This window comes from Zootoca vivipara, chromosome Z1, assembly GCF_965207765.1.
Source record: "Zootoca vivipara chromosome Z1, rZooViv2.hap1.1, whole genome shotgun sequence".
Classification (NCBI taxonomy): Eukaryota; Metazoa; Chordata; class Lepidosauria; order Squamata; family Lacertidae; genus Zootoca; species Zootoca vivipara.
Genome location: NC_142583.1, coordinates 12774798 through 12795952, shown reverse-complemented (window position 1 = coordinate 12795952; position 21155 = coordinate 12774798). Strand labels below are relative to the sequence as shown.

At 40.1% G+C, this 21155-nt stretch overlaps 1 pseudogene; it reads left to right on the top strand.

Moving 5' to 3' along the window:
• Nucleotides 1–9826: 9826 nt before the first annotated feature.
• On the top strand, nucleotides 9827–10165 carry LOC118083566 (cysteine-rich protein 1 pseudogene; annotated as a pseudogene).
• Nucleotides 10166–21155: the final 10990 nt, after the last annotated feature.

Below are 21155 nucleotides of genomic sequence, written 5' to 3'. Positions count from 1 at the left end.
AGATATACCTTCCTCCCAGTCTGTTCCCTCTTCTCCCTCTTACCAGTCATCATCGTCCCACCACCAACCCCCTGCCTCTGAGCCTTCTTCCCCATCTGGTGCCTGCCACCACTCCTCTTCCTCCAGCCAGTCCATGGCAGGTGGAGGGACACTGAATTTTGGCATTGCAGAGGGCAGCGCTGAAATTTGAGACCCCCCAAGTCCACCACTGCTGATGTACCCCTTTGGTTGTTTTGATTTGCTTGAATGGAATCAAAATGTGAGTCTTCTGTTTGCAAGAAACACCTGAGGAATCTTGAGGGAAGCAAGCAGAGTTCCAGTAAGACTAGCAAAATTTCACCGGCTGTTTGCCATGCTCCTACTGAAAGGGAAATCAATAGCCAAGAGAGATTGAATCTAAGTCTTCACAATGGACAAGGTTGAAATAAATGACCTTGGTGCTCTTTCTAACCTCACCATTTACTCATGTTAAGGGAAATAAATGGGAACTCAACTAAGAAGGAGTATTCCGTTTGCGGCTCCTGCAAACTCAGGAGGCATATTTTATATAATCAAATGGGAAAAGATTGTATTTATGAGGCTATAATTCCATCTGGAGATTCTGAGGACCCCATAAAGCACTTCAGTTTCACTGAAAGTTTATGTCCCTAGAACATTTCAGTAGAATGGAGCTCATAATTCAGCGACTTGTGGAAGGCTCCTTTTGCCCATTTTACTAAAAAATTTGCCTTCACTTACTCAGATAAATCTATTTACCTTTTGGGTGCTCTTACATGTCTTTGAGATCACCTTCACTATTTTATGAAGTGGATACATTAATTTTTTATGCATAATAACTTCTTATGATGTGCACAGAAATAAGGATGATATCACACCCAACTATGAGAATAGCAACTCACATCAAGCAGCAATCAGATTTCCCCCAAAAAAATAAAAGCTTCCCCAAATATAGCAAGATATTGTTCACATTTTACATTCTGGACAATTCCTTTCATGCAGATAGACATGGTTCTGATAAAGATCAAGCGACCATATAAGTATCTCCAATATTATATTGCATTAGTCAGATGCTGCAAATATTGAATGAACCCAAGAATGCTCTGGGTAGCTGGTGGTCTATTCATCTTATCACATCCATGCCATCTGATAGCAAAACAAAGGCTTAATTAGATTTTCCAGTAATATAATACATTTTGTATACCATTTCCGCTAATTTACATAGTTTTGTATGCATTCCTTGGTGGAAGAATAGCACTAAAATATCTGAAAAAATATAATAAATTCAAAAAGAGTTGTGTTTTAGTTCATGTACTGTTTCACAAAAACTTGTGAACCTGGGAAATCCCCATGAAAATGTAAAGTAAGTGAATTTCTTCCCCACCTCTAGGAAAACATGTTCCCTATCTTTGATTATGCATTTGTGTGTGATAAAGAGAAGGCGCATCTTAACTTCTTCCTCTACCTATTGATGCATAGTTAGCATTGCTTGGAATATGCAAACCTGCCCTGCTACATTTGTCTGAAGCAAAGGTTGATTCATTTTAAAAAAAGAAAGAGGAATAAAGGACAAAAGTGAGATGCTCAACACAGTGTGGCAAATGCACACCTGACTGCACCAGGTCAAGTTGTACAAAGCAATCAGCTCTGAAGCTATTTTTGAACACTCATTGCCAGTGGGTTATTACCTACAAGCGGTGAGTCAGCACAGTTATCCCTGGGATATAGTAAGTAGCAGGTGTTCTGCTGCTGGCATATCTCAGCTTCAGGATTTATAGGATTCTTTCTTATGCCACGTTAGCTTAGTTCTCTGCCTCCCTGGCCTTGTGCACATGGTCAACAGCCATTCTAAAACCTCAGGGAGGGGAAAAAACACAATTTCTTCCTCTTTGTGGGTGATAAGATGGTTTGGGGTTACTGAAACAGTTTCAGGAAATAATCACGTCTGCGAGCCAGTTAAACCAGCAAACCTAGGTTGTAAACTTGATATAGGCTGCAATTCTAGGCACACTTACACAGCGGTAAATCCCACTAAAAGCTAGCTGGCCTTACTTTGGAGTTTAGGGGTGAAGTGGAAACAGGGATGTAGGAAGGCAGAGATTTCCATTTTGACCTGCTTTGGCCACAATCGGCACTGTTTCTGTTTCACTGCAGTTTGGTTTCTGCCAAATACTACAATCACGTTACGTATCTCTCTCTCTCACTCTCACACATTCTGTCCACCTTTTGGTGTTGTTTACTTTGCTATCCTTCAAAGAAAGGTAATATTATCACCATGATTATTATTTTAGCTAGAAAGAGGGGCTCTTGGGAGGCAGGCTCCCAGCAGTCTTCTTCAGAGAGCCAGTGTGGTGTAGTGGTTAAGAGTGGTAGACTTGTAATCTGGGGAACCGGGTTCGCATCTCCGCTCCTCCACATGCAGCTGTTGGGTGACCTTGGGCTAGTCACACTTCTCTCAGCCCCACCCACCTCACAGGGTGTCTGTTGTGGGGGAGGAGGGGAAAGGAGATTGTTAGCCGCTTTGAGACTCCTTCGGGTAGTGATAAAGCGGGATATCAAATCCAAACTCTTCTTCTTCATCATCCCAGAAGAAATCATAGGCAGCTGCCTCTTATGACATCAGTCCATTCAACCATCTAGCTCAGAACTGTCTGCTGGCAGCAGCTCTCCAAGATCTGAGAATGGGACATAACTGAAGATGCCAGGGATTGAACCTAGAGTCTTATTCACGCAAAACAGATACTCTACCATTCGGCTATGCCCCTTCCCCTAAACTCTACTAAAATGATGGTGTCTGATTCTTAGGTCTCAGTTTACGGAACACTTACTAGGTTAGCCAGTAGTCTGTTAGTCTGCCAATTATAGTTATACACATATATATTTCTACAGTGGTACCTCGGTTTACAAACACAATTGGTACCGGAAATCTGTACTTAACCTGAAGCGTACTTAACCTGAAACAAATTTTCCCATTGAAAGTAATGGAAAGTGGATGAATCTGTTCCAGATGGTCCGTGGTATACTTAAACTGAAGCGTACTTAACCTGAAGTGAACTTTCCCATTGAAAGTAATGGAAAGTGGATTAATCTGTTCCAGGCGGGTCCACGGAGTACTCAACCTGAAGCGTACTTAACCCGAGGTATGAGTGTAATTGGTTTCGGAAGTCTGTACTTAACCTGAAGCGTACTTTCCCATTGAAAGTAATGGAAAGTGGATTAATCCATTCCAGATGGGTCTGCGGAGTACTTAAACTGAAAATACTCAAACCGAGGCATTCTTATACCGAGGTATGACTGTATTTTGGACTACTGCAATGTGCTCTACATGGGGCTACCTTTGAAGGTGACCCGGAAACTGCAATTAATCCCACTGCAATTAATCCCACCGGGACCACATAACACTGGTCCTGAAAGATCTACACTGTCTCCCAGTACATTTCTGAGCACAATTCAAAGTGTTGGTACTGACCTTTAAAGCCCTAAACGGCCTCAGTCCTGTATACCTGAAGGAGCGTCTCCACCCCCACCATTCAGCCCGGACACTGAGATCCAGCACCGAGGGCCTTCTGGCGGTTCCCTCATTGCGAGAAGTGAGGTTACAGGGAACCAGACAGAGGGCCTTCTCAGTAGTGGCACCCACCCTGTGGAATGCCCTCCCAGCAGAAGTCAAGGCAATAAGTAACTATTCTACTTTCAGAAGACAACTGAAGGCGGCCCTGTTTAGGGAAGTTTTTAATGTTTGATGCTATATTGTTTTTAATATTTGGTTGGAAGCTGCCCAGAGTGGCTGGGGAAACCCAGCCAGATGGGTGGGGTATAAATAATAAATTATTATTATTATTATTATTATTATTATTATTATTATTATTATTATTATTTTGATTACATGTGTCACATCCAGTCTCTCTTAACAGCAAAACCCTTTTATTCATTTGTGAATATGGCACTGAAATTCTTCGCTAGTGGGAAGCAGGCAAGGAATTTAATTAACTCAGCAAGTAAAACGCATGCAGTGAGAATGAAGTAAATTCAGAGAAAATAAATTTCTAATAGAATTTTTTTGTGGTACTGTAAAAAAAAACCCATAATGGAAGTTGATTTGATTTAGAGATTTCAATAAACTCAGAAATAAAGGCCTTGTTAGGAATTTGTCACTAGGAAAAAAGAAATATTTTGACGTTACAGTTTTGAGAGACATGAATAGCTCATCTCACACAAATTAAATTTGGAGCTTTAACAATATTTTTTTTTAAAAAAAAGTGCAAGTATTTTGCTCATAAAACATTGCATGCTATAGTTTTAATTCAGCTGAGAATTGTAATTGTGTGATACACCACACTCTGATCAAAAATAAAAGGGCAGCAAATAAATCAAAAGGAAGCACAACTGAAAGTGGTTAAATTCTGTTATTAAGAAATTAAATGTACAGCAGCGAGAGCAAAGATGGTGGGCCACTTTTTTGTGATGACCAATGATTTTCAGCTAATAAATTTGACTGACTGACTTGATTTGATCCTTAACAGGCACCAGATTTTGTGCAAGATGTGACATACTTAGACAGCTGGCAAAGGGTTACCTCAATACTATCAAATTAAGAATCTGACTGGAAAATTGCCCAGAAGACACTTCCCTGCTTTTTAAAACATGGTGTGCAGGTTGTCCTGGGTGGTGTAGGGATCTTTTTGAAGCAAATGTATAAACACAAATTCCCAAACATACAGCTGTATATGTCATTACCTTTAACAGAAATAGTTCCTGTCCAAGCAGAGTTGACTTGCCTATTATCTTATTAAACTGAATTTGCTCATAGATTTGCATAAGAAATATGGAACTATTTTATGTGGCAGCTTGTTTGGATACCCTTTTAACTGTGTATCTCAGCAATTTGCCTTTGGCGACACAAATAATAATAAATGTTGTTTACAGCAAAGTCTAGATTATCCTGTAACCTAAAATGGCAGTGGATGAAAGACTTTGACCTTGTACTATTGAATTAGGTAGACTTGTGATTATGCATGTTTCTGTGAACAGACACACTTTCTTCTCAAAATTACCAGTCACATTTTTATTGAAATAGGTCAATTATTTCTGGTTAATTTCATATATGTATTATAAGGTTATATGAGCTCAATAGGTCAGAAAAAATAAGTACAGTGGCTTCATTGAATTATGCGAACAAATAGACAGCAAGTTAGGAAACAAAACCAACAAAAACGCATAGATACCTTTGATATATGTAGAATTAGAGACAGTCAGTGTTGGTTATCTAGAGTGTGTCTGAGGGTGTGAGAGAAAGACAAAGAGAATTTAATGCATCTGTTGTTATTTGATGGTAGCGAAACACTATAGAATACCAGATTCTGAAAACCACTAACAAGGAGTCCAGGTGGCACAAAAAAACCTCGGGGGAGTTGTATGCAGCGTGTGTACTGAAAGTTAGCTGTTCCTTTATTTAGGGCTGGGGTCTAATCTCAGTGGCAGAATTTCCATATAAGAGTGGTGAGGTATCTCTGACTAAATCCTTGGAGAGCTACTGCAAGTCAGTGTAGACCAGGAGTGAGCAGTGAGCTTCCTTGGAATAAAATTCCATAATTGGGGTGCTGCAACTAAAAAGGGCCTCTCCCCAGTTGTCACACACTTCACTTTTGTCAGGGACTCTGCTGAGGAGGGCTGCATGGTAGAGGAATGGTGGGAGCCTCCCCCTGCTTCTGCTCCTGCATGGTTTGCAGAAGGGCATAGTTCAGAAGGCAGAAGCTGGGATATACTGGGTGGGGAACAGCTAGGAGAAGAAACACTAGGAGAGAGAGGGCTAACAGATTCACAGTCTCTGGACAGCATTCCTCCGCTCAGCCCAAGGTCAAGAAGTGCTCAGAACGTCTCAGAACAGAAAGCACAGAGGGTACAAGCTCAGATTACAAGACGTAGGAGTGAAATAGATTAATAGGGATTGAAGGGGGTGAGAGCCTTAACTGGGAGCACCGCCATTCTGGGTTGGTGCTTTCTTTTTTCCTTTGCTGTGTTTATTAGAGAAACTAACTGGTAAAAATTCCTTTAGTTTGATCTCCTCATTTACGGCCATGGGGGAGGAAACCGATTCCCCGAAGCCTGACAACTTTGCATACTCACAGGGCTATGGGAAGCATTTAAACTGAATGCTTACAAAGGTCTTGCAGTTCTGTGGGTGCTCGACTTCATTAGTGACAAAAATCTCAATACTTGTCAAGTCCCAGTGGCACAACTGCTTGTGCTAACTCTTTGTGTTCCGGTGGCACAACTGCTTGTGCTAACTACTTTGTTTCAGATTATTGTAGCAGCACTGAGAAAATGGTCCGGTCTGAATAGTAAATTCCTTTCGGATGAAAATCAAAAGCAGAATCCTTGCTGACCTGCTAAATGTGTGCTACACCTTTCTGTTTAAAAGCTCTCTGCAATCATAATGTCTGTTTATTTTTTCAAAAGATATGCTTAATATTGTGCTGTGTACATATTAAGTTCATACTGCTAAATCCAAAATGGGATGCTTCAGCATTTGATAGAAGTGCATAATTCCACCATAGGTGATAAATCAGCCAAGATCTATCTGTGCAATCCATCACACAGATGCAACAAATTCACACTAAATGATAGCTTAGTTCAAAAACTAATATGAGAGCTTTTGGGATCACATGTCTCATTCATAAATCTTTAGGCACATCATAACTCCTTTATGGAAAACTATATAAAAGGAAGAAAATTTCAAATGCATTATCTCAAGACTTCATAAATATTTAGGCTGCAATGCTATCACACTTTATTTAGAATTAAGTCCCACTGAATCCAGTGATACATTCTCCCAAAATATGGGCTATAAAAAGGTACCTCAAACAACTAATGACAGCTCCCACGTAGATATTTATGGAGAGAGAAAATAGTGCCCTGTGGCACCCCATAGCATAGCATAACGACTGAGGCCCCCCAAAAGCATTCTCCTAGTGATGCTTTCTGGACTCGGTTCCATAGGCAGGGCTGGAGTTATTGAAACACAGTGTCCTGAATTCCCATTCCACAGAGCTAGTCCAGGAAGGAGCTGATCAATGGTATCAAAAGTTGCAAAGAGACTGAGAATCAGGAGCAAGGCCACACTCCCCTTGTCATGCTCTCGGTAAATGACATTTCAGCACAAGTAGAAGGATCATACTAGATATGGGGAAGAAATGGTGAACCTACCTAATGTGCGCTTTCTGAAACAATGTGTGAAATGAGGCAAAGCCGGTTTTTTGAAATTCACACTTTCCTGAATTTTTCAAAGCAGTTCTGCAACCAAGCAATATGTGCAAAAATGCACGTAGTAGGACAAAGTGTGCATACTAATGCATATATGTGTGAAAATAGCATACAAAATGCATTATATTGGGGAGAAAATACTTGTGGGCTGTACCGGGGGGGGGGGAGGCATGAAAATGGTGGTGAATTTTCATGGGAACTTTAGTAACCCACAAGCTGATATGGAAATATGGATAACTGAATTTAAGATTGGGGAAAAATGAGGAACTAATAAAACAAAAATTGACAAATTTGCCCTTTCCTATCCCATACAGGTCTTAACCACTCAAAACAGAAATGGTTGGGGTCTGAAGGGAGGACACAATAAGTATGTTGAGAGGTGGAGATGACCATTGGTTTGCTGAGGCAAATACATGAATATATGAATATGCATCTTGGGGCAGCCTACGGCTAAATGTAATGCCCCCAACATATTCTGCCACTCTTAACTGAAGGCCCTTTATCTCCTCCCAGCACCATGGAATCAGCCCTTGTAGTCACATCAATTGTTGCTTTAACCAAAAGTCTGGTAGAAAGTCAACAACAAAATGCTTTTGAGGCAATAAAATTTGAAAGCCAGATTCCCTGCTGTTTTTTGTAGTAAGTAGCTAACAGCCACGTTGATTGACTACATACGGAATTGTCAATTTAAGTGGACTCCTCTCTCTCATCTCAGAGCACTATATGCCTCTAATCAGCACAGAGAAGTATCACCTGAAACTTCTCACAAAGTATTTGTGCTTTTAGCCTACAATTATACTGCCTTTTCTTTGTCTTCTCTTTTCTTCTTTGTGATGATGTATGTATGCACACTCACACGCAGACACACACATACAAATGCATATGACTGCGGTGGAGTATGTCCTGAAATGGCATTTCTGTACGCTCTGGTTTCCATCACAGTGTTTTGTTGTGCCAGAAGCGGTTTAGTCCTGCTGGCCACATGACCCGGAAAGCTGTCTGTGGACAAATGCCGTCTCCCTCGGCCTGAAGCGAGATGAGCGCCGCAACCCCATAGTCGCCTTTGACTGGACTTAACCATCCAGGGGTCCTTTAACTTTCACTTTACCTTTTACATCCTGATAGTATGCTGCATGCAGTATATCTTAACTTTTATTTATGCATTACATCTTTAAATAAATATGAGTTAAGTACAATATTTGTTTTAATAACACACACACACACACAGGCAATTTACATCCCACACTGGCTGTGAAAAATAGCAAGCTGAAACTTAACGTCAAGAACATTATGAACTCTCAGGTTTTAAAATGGGCTAAGAGACATTTGTATATTTAATAACACACATAAAAAAATGAAATGCTATCGTTACAATGAAAAGCAGAATGAGTAGGAGCTTATTGATAAGAGAACAATAGTCTCCCCTTTCGCTTCACTTCACAAGTACTGTCATTCTGGGATAGTAGGGATTAATTCACCTTATTATTATTTCTCCAACAGAAAGACATCTTGTTTCCTTGTTAGTCATATATAGTGCTCACCATTAAAGTATCTACATTTCCCGAAAGACAACATAAAATTGCCAGAAAGTGTATCTTTCCCGCTAAAACAGGAAAATCTTAAATACACAGTTATGAAACAGTCCTTGTTTAACGTCTTGGCAATTGATCACCACACAACTCCAAATAAAGTAAGTTGTTGCTTATTTACTTTATTTATAAACCTACTTATAGGCCATTTTTGGGACCTAGTCCACTCATCCTGAAAACAAAGTGCAGGTTCAAGGATGAAAAACACAAAGATTGATTTTTAAAACTCCATAAATCTCAGCAAATATTTTAAAAATTTGTGTCACTCTAAGAAAGCTTTCTTAAAGTACAAAAAGAGAAGGACACCCCCCCCACAGAGAGAGAGAGAGAGTTGTACCTTGATTTTCGAACAGCTTAGTTCATGAACAACTCAGAACTCGAATGGCGCAAACCTGGAGGTAGGTGTTCCGGTTTGCAAACTTTGCGTTGGAAGCTGAACATCCGGCGTGGCTTCCACAGCTTCCGATAGGCTGCAGGACGCTCCTGCAGCCAATAAGAAGCCGCACCTTGGTTTCTGCATGTTTCGGAAGTTGAACAGACCTCTGGAACGCATTCTGTTAAAAAACCACCTAAAGGTTTTCAGCAATGAGGCCAAAAGCACCTCTGTGGGGAAGGAATTCCAGTTTTAGGGTTAATGTAGCACTTCAGAATACCCACCCCCAAGCTGATGCTTTCAAGGTGATGCTAGACTACATCAGCCATTATTTCTGGACCCTGACTATTGGCCATGAAAGCTAGGTCTGATGGGAGTTGGGAGGGTACCAGTTTGGGGAAGACAGCTTTAAAATGTTCATATACATTATCCCCATAGTCAAGTTTGTTTATTGCTGCCTTGTGCAATAGTGGATCCATGGAGGATTCCCAATGCAGAAGCTTCATATATCACAGGGCATCTGGGAATTGTGCAAAGTATGAACAAGTTGACCACTGTTTCATTTCCCCATAACTCCTTTGGAACTTCATTCTTCAGTAGGGTCATGATAAAATTGGCAACTAGGAAGGCGAGGCAGGACCCTCCACAAGCCAGGAGGCAGAGTCATGGCTCTCCCCTGGTTGCTTCTACCACCACCTTCCATTGGGATGCCAAGTGGCCCAAGTGTCATAAGGAGGTGTAATTCACTGAGAAAGTCACCTCCCTGGGGAAATAAAGCCTGGCATTGGCCATGCTTGAAGTACGAAAAATACAACAAGACCTTGACTGCAGGTGGCCATGCAGGGCATTTTAGGAAGCCTTATTGCAACCACCTTTACTACCTGCCTTGTTTGGACCAAAAGGATTTGGCTACGGAGGTGCTGAAAGCCACACCTCCAAATGAAGTCCAGGGCTGGAAGGATGGAATTTGTTGTGGATTCCGGCAGTTTCACAAATAGTATACCCACAATGTGTCTCTCCACCCCACCCTTGCAGCAAGCTAGCTTATTATGAAGGCTTTCAAAAGAGGCACCATGCTAGATTTCTGGGAGATTTCCTACTTCTGTATGTGGGAAATATTTCAAGCTGGAAGACCAGAATATTTTTGCTAATTTTAACACTGAGATTTTCTGGGAAATCTCCTTTATCCTGAGTAAACTGTTTTGTATGATTGGGTAAGATATTAGGGTGATGACTTTTTTGCAACCTCATTTCCCTGAATCATAATTTGATGAGCTTTCATGAAAGATTAGATAAAATCTTACTTTCAAAGAGATTTGATAAGAAAAACCTCACACACAAAATGATTTTTAAAAATTTATTTATCAGTTTTTTGACCATTTTTGAAGTCACTGTAAGCAGATATAAAATTGAACCCAAGCTTTAGAGTCACATATATACAACATTATATGGGGTCATCAAACACACAAGGAAGCTTTTTTTAGCTGCAGTAACAGTATAGACGCCGCTAGAGGACGATGTTTTGCTACCTCTCCTGTAGGTTCTTTTCCCAGCATGCCCGGCAGGGTCTGGTGGCTGAGTTTTGAGGACCCCAAAAGGGGCTTTTACCTTGCGCAGGTGTGACATTTGTATACCCTATGTTGCTAAGAACACTCCCCATTGTGGAATGTGGTGTTGTGTCCAAATTTGATACAAAATGTATATAGAATTGTTAATACAATTTTGTGAAATGGTTAAACAGCATACAAAAAATTAAAAACTGTTTGTGCATAACCTTTTTTAAATATTTCAATGGAATATACCTCATTTTAGTCATTAATAGGAAAAGGTTCATCCATTTGCGCTACAGGAAATAATTTTTGAGAAAAAAAAAATGAAAAAGTCATCACCCTAGTAAGATATAGTATGAGATAGAGGTTTTATAATTTCTTTGGCTTACCACGCCAAATAATTGGAGTGTTATTTGTACCATGCAGCTCTTTGGACTGAAGAAGCATGTAGTGAAACTTGTAATATATCCGGGAAACAGGTCTTCTTTTGCCCACCTGTGTTATTCCCATCAGGGTGGTGGCTTTGATTCGCCTTTGCGTGATTGATCCATGAACACAGCTTTGTGTTTCCAACTCAAGACCCATTGAAGAACATTCCATTCAGTTCATCTTTGATAAGCGGCTTTGAACATTTTTTCATATTCTCCTTTGAGCTACCCTCGCAGTTGTGGCAGCACAGGGTTGCCATTCCGTGTTTGGACTCACGCCACTTGTTGAATGGTTCATTAGTCCTGTCTATATAATGTTTACTGGGCATGTATTTGTTTAGATACATTTGTACCTTTATCCATTCCATGTTCACAGTATTTCCAGGTCTTGACTTGCACATGGCACCTCAATAAGTTTGTTGTTTGAATGGTTACTAGCCTATCTCTATTCTAGCTATTATTCCGGTAAATTTGGTTTTATATTGTCTAGCCAGTTTGTGTTGTTGTTGTTGTTGTTGTTGTTGTTGTTTTGGAATTACAATGCTCACCATCCCTGACCGCTGGCTAAACCAACTGGGGATGATGGGAACTGTAGTCCTTCTACAGACCCAAGGCTGAAGAGACGTGTCCTAAGACATGCTTGAGAAACATTGCCATTTCATTTGTGTCTGATAATTCCCCATGATTGTGTTTGGTGAAATTTTGGACTGCAGCATTATCACTAAATAAGGTAAAGCCACTCCAGTCAATCAGATTAAATGTGAGTGAGGGAAAATAGCCTGAACACCATGAGAACAGGGAGAACATAAGAATACAACAGAATGAAATTATGAATGCCTGCATTTGGATATCCTGGAAAACTATTATTTATTATGATGTGAATGAAACTAGCCTTCTCCAGACTCACATGTTCCCCCTTCCTCTTTTCCTTCAGTGCAACCATTGGAATTTTTACTTCCAATTTTGATTAACAGAAGGTCAGAGTTATGTCCCCACCCCAAGGTGTGTGGGAAAATGAATAAAAAAATTCCTTCAGTAGCACCTTAAAGACCAACTAAGTTTTTATTTTGGTATGAGCTTTCGTGTGCATGCACACTTCTTCAGATACACTTGAAACAGAAGTGTCAGACCCTTATATATATACAGAGGGTGGTGGGGGTGGGTGGGAATGGGTGATGGGCTGATGGGAGTGGTAAACCTGTGGATTGCTGTTAACGACTGCTGATGACTGCAGTTAGTTCTGGGGGGGGGAAGCAAGGGCTGAGGCGCTAAAGAAAGCTTGATCATGCATAATGAGATAAGAATCCGATGTCTTTATTCATCTGTATATATATAAGGGTCTGACACTTCTGTTTCAAGTGTATCTGAAGAAGTGTGCATGCACACGAAAGCTCATACCGAAATAAAAACTTAGTTGGTCTTTAAGGTGCTACTGAAGGATTTTTTTTATTTTGCTTCGACTCAGACCAACACGGCTACCTACCTGTAACTAGAACTATGGGGAAATGAAGTTATTGTTTGCTTGAAACAAACCAGCTTCACAAACCATGGCTTGAAGTTGGCTTGCTTCAAGCAAACCATAATTAAGATTAACCACAGTTAGTCCAGATCTGGATGACCCAGAAAACTCTGTTTAGTAAAAGAAAAAAGAAAAGAGAAAGAGAAAAAAGGAAACCTTTTAAACTCTTCCTCGTGGGTACACTAGGCGAAGAGATGAGAAAGGGTGCGTGTTTGAATCTGAGGAGCATGAGTGGGTCTAGGCTCATTCCTGTGGCAATAAATTGCAATAAACATGGACATTTAGAAATACAACATGCATTTCTAAAGCGCTGGGTGATGCTCTCTGACACTCACAAAAATAAACATAAAAGCAAGCAAGCAATTTCAGCTCAGCCCCCGATTTGAGCTGTTTGCTACAGTTAAGCTCTTGTACTAACCTGCACGCTCCCACCTTGCTGTCTAGTTTTGCTTTGCAGGTAGAAGATGCAAAAGATTAAATTCTTGAAGCAGCAAGCTGTGAGATGTTGGCGGCCAGATGGGGGAACTTGACATGAATGATGTACACAATGTAATATAACCCCAGACATCTGAAGCTCCTGCAGTACTTAGACTCAACTGGGTGAGTCAAAGTCACAAAAGGGTAATCCTCACCCATGATATAGTACTGTGAGAGCTGCCTGCTCAGGTCTATAAGCAATGATTATAACCCATGTGATTTATTTTCTCTTCAGTCAGCATAAAAAAAACAGCTTATTGATTTCTTTCTTTCTCTCCCCACTGCCCCTACCCATATTGCTGATTATTATGTAGCAATTTCCTAACCTCTTCCCAGTTCCGCAGAGAATACTTACTGTTTGCTAAATTGATATCCCACCTTTTTCTTTATAGATTTAATAAGTATTCTCTCTTCATACACCTCATAAGGATGGTCCCCACCCCCATTTAATTATCTGTTTTGCTCGTGCATTCCGTTTGTGGGTGATGTAAAACAAAATGATTGCAAACACCAATATGCCAAGATATTCCAATATCCTAAGTATTGTAAACTGTGGGGAAGATGCAACAAAATGGAATCTAACAAAGGCAATTTAAAGTGCTGGAACAGGAAGCCAATGAATGGAACAAACTCAGACTTTAGCCAGCCCATTACTTGTCAGTAGGGAGAGGGTCATTCAAATAGTGGCCTCCCCATAACACCCACTGAGTACCATGAGAAGGAGCCAGTGAGGTGCATTATACCAATGTCTGGAAAGAAAATAAAAATAATCCTTCAATAGCACCTTAGAGACCAACTAAGTTTGCCATTGGTATGAGCTTATGTGTGCATGCACACTTCTTCAGATACTGAAGAACTTTTTAAACTTTCTAGTCCTCATTACTGTGTGGAAAGAATATAAAATAGATAATATTAACAAGGAAATGCAAAAACCAGAATGCAATTTAAAAGGAACACACAAACACACACACACGTATATTTTAATACTTTCTTAGGGCTTTAATTTATAAATTAGAACATTTGGTGGCCAGAAGGACCAGCATTATTGAAAGGCAATTCAGCCCGTATGGCAGGTGGTAGAATTCATTTTATGTTCAAAATAGACTGCTGATCAGTGACGGATGAAGCAACGAAAGGATTGTCTGTAGCCAGTTGAAGAAATGAATCAACTCCAAAACAAAAACAAGCAACACCCTTGTTCCCAGAAATGGCTGGGATCCAAGATCTATTGGGGCTCATCCAAGAGTCTTGTGCCATCCCAATATAATGAAGGTTCCCCCCCTTTGAACACCTGACAGTCATTAGGTGTGTGCTTGTGTGTGTGTTAAAATGCTTCTGAAACTTCTCATAGTTCATCCTGCAACATGGGAAGGTCAGTTTTTCAAGGGAAAGCTCCTCTATCCACAAGAAGGCAAAGGATGTGTGGCATGGAAAATAGTCTGATGCTATCCAGTGAACCAAAGCAGGCAGCAGATTTTGGGGCTAAGAGACAACAAGGAACAGCAAAATAAAAAATAAAATCTGTTTTGTGTCTTTCAAAGAGATGAAGCCTTGATCACTTCCAGGAATAGGATTTGCCCAACTTCCAAGTGAAACATCAATTTTGCCATAATGTAGGTCCAAAAAAAGGGGTAGACATTTTCCCGTTGCTGTTACAGGTAGGTAGCCATGTTGGTCTGAGTCGAAACAAAATAAAAAAATTCCTTCAGTAGCACCTTAAAGACCAACTAAGTTTTTATTTTGGTATGAGCTTTCGTGTGCATGCACACTTCTTCAGATACACTGAAACAGAAGCAGTCAGACCCTTATGTATATTCAGGGGTGGGGGTGGGGGTGATGGGAATGGGTGATGGGCTGATAGGAGTGGTAAACCTGTTGATGACTGTTAACGACTGATAATGACTGCAATTGGTTTTGCCGGGGGGGGGTAGCAAGGGCTGAGGTGCTAAGGAAAGCTTGATCGTGTATAATGAGATAAGAATCCTATGTCTTTGTTCATTCTAGGTGGCTCCATGGTTTTAAGCTTGCTAATGAGTTGCAATTCAGCAACTTCTCTTTCCAGTCTGTTTCTGAATTTTTTCTGTAATAAAACAGCTACTTTGAGATCTTGTATAGAATGTCCTGGGAGATTGAAGTGTTCTCCTACTGGTTTCTCTGTCTTGTGGTTCCTGATGTCAGATTTATGTCCATTTATCCTTTGGCGTAGGGTTTGGCCTGTTTGTCCAATATAGAGAGCTGAAGGGCACTGTTGGCATTTGATGGCATACACAATGCTAGAAGATGAGCAATTAAATAGTCCTGAGATGGTATGTTTGATGTTGTTGGGGCCAGTAATGGTGTTGTCCAGGTGTATGTGGCAGCAAAGTTGGCATCTGGGTTTATTGCAGGCTCTGGTACCAGTGTCCATGTTAAGTCTGCTGGTTGTATTATTGTGGGTGAGGAAATGTTTAAGATTGGGTGGCTGTCTGTAGGCAATGAAAGGTCTTCCTCCCAGAGCTTGAGAAAGAGAGCTGTCTTTGTCCAGGAGAGGTTGTAGATCTCTGATGATGTGTTGTACTGTTTTAACTTGGGAGCTGTATGTGATAACTAGTGGTGTTCTGTTATTTTCTTTTTGGGGTCTGTCTTGCAGCAGGTTCTCTCTAGGTATCAGTCTGGCTCTGTTGATCTGTTGTTTAACTTCATCAGGTGGATATTTTAGTTCTAAAAAGGTTTGCTGTAGATCTCTTAGGTGAGATTCTCTGTCTGTAGAGTTGGAACAGATGCGGTTGTAACGTAGGGCCTGGCTGTATACGATGGATTGTTTGGTATGTTTGGGATGGTAGCTAGAAGCATGTAGATATGTTTGTTTGGTCAGTTGGTTTTTGGTATAAGGTGGTGTCTATACGTCCATCCTGTATTTTTACAGTAGTGTTCAAAAATGTATTTCTTGCATAGATTGGTTCATTGTTAGGTTGATGGTGGGGTGAAAGGCATTGAATGTCTGGTGGAAGGTTTCCAGGGTCTGTTGACCATGTGTCCCGTTGTTGCTGTTGTTGTTGTTGTTGAAAATTGAATGCAGCCCTTCATCTGTGGATCACAGCGTGGTTTACAATAAGAAAACATACAAACCCATAACACCCCCACCCCCACCACCGCAGTTTAAAAGGTCCTAGATTGTTTAATGAGCCCAAGACCTGGAGGAAGAGGAAAGTTTTTGCATGACACCTAATACATGTAGCCAAGGCCAAGGCACCAGGCGAGCCTGCCTGGGGAGAGCACTCCACAAATGGGGAGCCACTGCAGAAAAAAGCCTGTTCTCGGGTGGTCACCTTCCAGACCCCTTGTGGAGGGGGCACACAAAGAAGGGCCTCAGGTGATGATTGCAGGCTCTAGGTTGGTTCATATGGGGAGATACGCTCCTTGAGGCAGGAGAAGCACAAGCAAGAAGACAGGAAGTGCTCTGCCACTGCTGCCACTCACCAACCACTTTTTTCTCTCACTCAGACGCGCAGACCAGATAGGAATTTGAATCACAGTAGCGTAACAAAGGTGAGAGACAGAACTCAAATCACCTCTTACTTTTCATGAATCTGCTGAAAACATTTGCAGACCTGTTTTTTCTTTAGGAAATTTTGATGTTATTTATTTATTTATTTATTTGTTTGTTTGTTTGTTTGTTTGTTGCAGTAACCAATGTGTGATGTCTTCTCTGGGGCCAGAAAATGAGAAATATATTGCATCCCTCCCTAATTCTGGCATAATATCCTAGGCTTCTTTCTTTTTTATAAGCAAACATTTCATAAGTAAAGTCAACCATAGTAAACAATTTAAAAGTGCTAAAGTCCTGAGTCAAAAAACCATCCTACTACCTAGGCTTATAAAACGAAAGAAGACCATTCTGAAATATTTCCCTTTGAAATAATGGGTCTTCTAGAAATTGTTAACTTTGATTGGATCATGACCTTTGTCCCTCTCCACATAGTAAATCACTTTCTCTCCGGTAAATCACTTTCTCTCCAGATTCATCCTTTTGGGATGAAGATTGGCATTACTTTTTTATTATTAACCACATAAGAAGCTAAATAAACAATTGAAATAAAATCAGTTCTGGGATAAGAATATTGGTCTTGATCTTTCTTTCTTTTTCATTTTTTTTCACTGAAGATTCAGTTGGTAGATGTAGTGGTATAGCAAAAAAAAATCTTTGCTGTCATTTCAGTTTAGAGAAAACAGCACAACTTCGTTTAAAGCTGTATTATTTTGTTCCCAAGCTGAAGAACGTTTCCACATGAAGAGTGCATATCAGTTGCTCAACATCAGGCTATCAGAGAGATAGATTTGACATGCCAATTTTGCGTGAGACTTATGCCACATTAATATGTGGTTTGTTTGTTTGTTTGTTTGTTTGTTTTTTAAAAAGAAAAAGTATACAAAAATCTGTATTTAAAATGTATATTTTGCAGTCTTTCAAGGTGCACATTTCTACATATATTTTATCCTAAAATACACAGTTATATGCATTTCAACCTAGAACCGAGGACTATATCACAAAATTTGACAATACAAAAAAAAAATCCAAAGTCTAATTACATTCTGATCCATTTTATTAGTTCAAGAGATGAGAATTAGGCCGATTCATTTAAAAATGAGGGCCCGGTGAAATTCTCTTCCTTTCCTGCTTTCAGCCTCCAAATCTGTGAGTTTTGACCCATCAAACAGAGCCATCTATTTTGTCCCATCAGGAGTTTTACACTCCAATTTTTGCAGCTCCAAACAAGCAGCTATGGATACCCAAAAAACTTATCCAACCTAGGGCTTTGGAAAAGAACTTTGGAGGCTTGAAAATGCTGTCATCAAAAGTTCTGTGAGTATTTCAAGCTCTTGAATTCTTGTCCAGCTTGGATTAAATTGCTATCCAGCTTGCCCTTGGCGCACAAATCTGCCATTCAATAATTATGAGATGTTTGCAACTTGCTTGTACATCTCTATAAGCAACAAAGACAAGAAGTTTATCAAACCGCTGTTGAGCCACTCTACGTGGCTGGTGGCCTGCTGTTTGCTTAGGTCACATGCTGAATTCAGTACAGTCATACCTCGGTTTAAGTACGCCTCGGTTTGAGTATTTTCAGTTTAAGTACTCTGCGGACCCGTCTGGAATGGATTAATCCACTTTCCATTACTTTCAATGGGAAATTTCGCTTCAGGTTAAGTACGCTTCAGGTTAAATACGGACTTCCAGAACCAATTACACTCATACTTCGGGTTAAGTATGCTTAAGGTTGAGTACTCCGCGGACCCGTCTGGAACAGATTAATCCACTTTCCATTACTTTCAATGGGAAAGTTCGCTTCAGGTTAAGTACACTTCAGGTTAAGTACAGACTTCCGGAACCAATTATGTTTGTAAACCGAGGTACCACCGTAATGATAACTGATTCAGCTGCATGCAAGTCCAGCTATATGCCAGCTCAATATGTGAAAATTCACTTATCTGAACACAAATCATTATGCCCAAACCTTGCTATATACTCCACAGATTCAGATATCTGAACAGCCACTTTCCTTACTTCCTTGCTTATTTGTGCTTTGCTGCCCTTTTCAAGCAGAAGCCATGCACAAAGAGAGGGAGGGAGACCAGACAAATCAGAGAACAGAAGAGATTGGACAGATCGGACATCAGGAAAGGTCGGACAAATAAGTATTTCCTTTGTCTCCCTTTTGCTGGTTGGCACCAGCCATTTCAGGAAGAAACCACGGAGAGAGGAGGGAGATAGACAAATGCTAGATTAGAAATGTTCCCATTAGAATCAATGGAAATTGTGGACATTTGCCTAACTAACAATTTCTAGGGAACATGTTGTGTCTGGTAAGCATGGCCTGCATGTAATGATAATTGCTATTTTTATTTGTTGTCTGCCCATCATTATCATTTCCACTGAGTCTATGTAACCTATGGTTTGGAAAGATGAACATAGCCCATTGCCCATCTATGACTGTGTTCCTGTTGAGTCAAGTGAGCAAATAGGAGTATTTTCAAGAACCAGCCATGTTCAGCTTGGTGAGACCTGCTCTTAACAGAGGACAGGAGGAGCATTAAAAAGTAACCAGGGAGAGGCAAATTGCAGCAAATGTCTACATAGAAGAACTTTTTAGTTCGAAGTTCTTCCAGCTTGAAAAAGTTAGTAACGCTGTGAGTGGGAAGGTGATCAAATAAAAAAGTGTTGTGGTTCCAAAGCCATCTTCAGCTGACATTTATTATATCTGCTGTCTCAGTGAGGTAAGGCGGGGGGAGAATAAGGGTCTCTGTGACAGTCAAATAAGATATTGATCAGAATGGTGCCAGCTTTGAAATACTGTAGGCGGCTCTGCAGTAAGTCTTTTCAGAGGACTGTGTAAGTCTGGGTTTGCTGAATGAGAAACAGGCATGGACACGGATGCTTCATCATTTGGATGTTAACAGCTCTCATCCATCTGAACCCCTCCATTGTTGCAGAGAAGACTCTTAAACACTTCAATGGCAGGAGGAAAAGTATTTCACAAGGACTGGCTAAGACCTAGTTCTCATTTCAGGAGCAAATCTTTGCCTGGACTTGCACTCCGAAGCACCCATTTGGTCTTCTTCAGGGCCTAGAGTGGACAACACAGAACTCCAGCGAGTTCAAAACCAGTTCAATTCTGCTCCACCAAATGGAAAGTTACATCTCTTACAAAATTCTGCTTGGGACACAGCTCAGCAGCAAACCAGTGTGCAAATCAACTAGTGGGGAAATCTTTTTATACAAGAGAACACAAAACACAAATTCACAAATTATGTGTGCAAACACTGCCTTTCTAACACATACCACTTTCGTGATCTCAGCACAGGATACATTAATTCAGTGAGTCTTCTCTAGGTAGGAGTAGCATTGGATATTTAGAGTTCAGAATTCTACAATCTCATGACTCTGAATTCAGAATCCTGTTGACACATGATCCAGACAGGAAACTTTTACAGCCCCATGAAACATTTCCCAGTGGAGGTAGGTGCAGCAACGATTAATAGGTTTACATATACACACATATGAGTTCATGCTTCTGCCTCATTTTTCACACTTTGAAGACTGTTAACTGAAGAGATGGACTGCCTCCATTAGAAAGATTGTGTCTGAGGTAATAGTAAGGTTGTATCCAGTGCTTTTTTTCTTTTAAAAAATGTTTAGGGGTACTCTCATTTAGACTCAAGAAAATCACCATTTATTATTTTATTTTTTTAAGTAAGTTTTTTTTATTGGTTTTCTTACATATATCATACATTATTCAACTTAACCAAACAATTGTTTTATAAATTCCCCTCTTCCCCCTTGGCTTCCCTCCATTTCCGTTTCTGGTTTCTTAAACCACTTGTTGCATTCTGCTGCTTATATATAGTAGTATATTATCACATTGTTATCTTTCTTGTTCTCTCTAATTAGATTATATGTTTATTTAAACTCTCCCAAAGAGTTCATACTTTTACATTGTTTCTGCAAATATGTTTAAAAAGGTTCCCATTCTTTTCCAAAGTCACTATTATCTTTTTCACACAGTTTATCTGTCAATTTTGCTAATTCTACATATTCCATCAACTTTTCATGCCATTGTTCTTTGGATGGTATTTCTCCCATCTTCCAGTTTTGTGCTATTAAAATGATTGCTGCTGTTGTCACATACATAAATAGTGTCCTCAATTCTTTCTTCACATCTTGTCCTAAAATACCCAACAGAAAAGCTTCTGGTTTCTTTACAAATGTTATTTTAAACATTTTTTTTTCAATTCATTATAAATCATTTCCCAATATTTCTTTACAATCTTATATTCCCACCACATATGGTAAAACATCCCTGAAAATCACTATTTCATAGTTCAAATCAGGAAAACTAAATACAGTAAATGGACAAAAGTACAAAGATTCACAAAATGTTTAGGGGTATGCGTACCCCTGCATTCCATCCACCACCACCC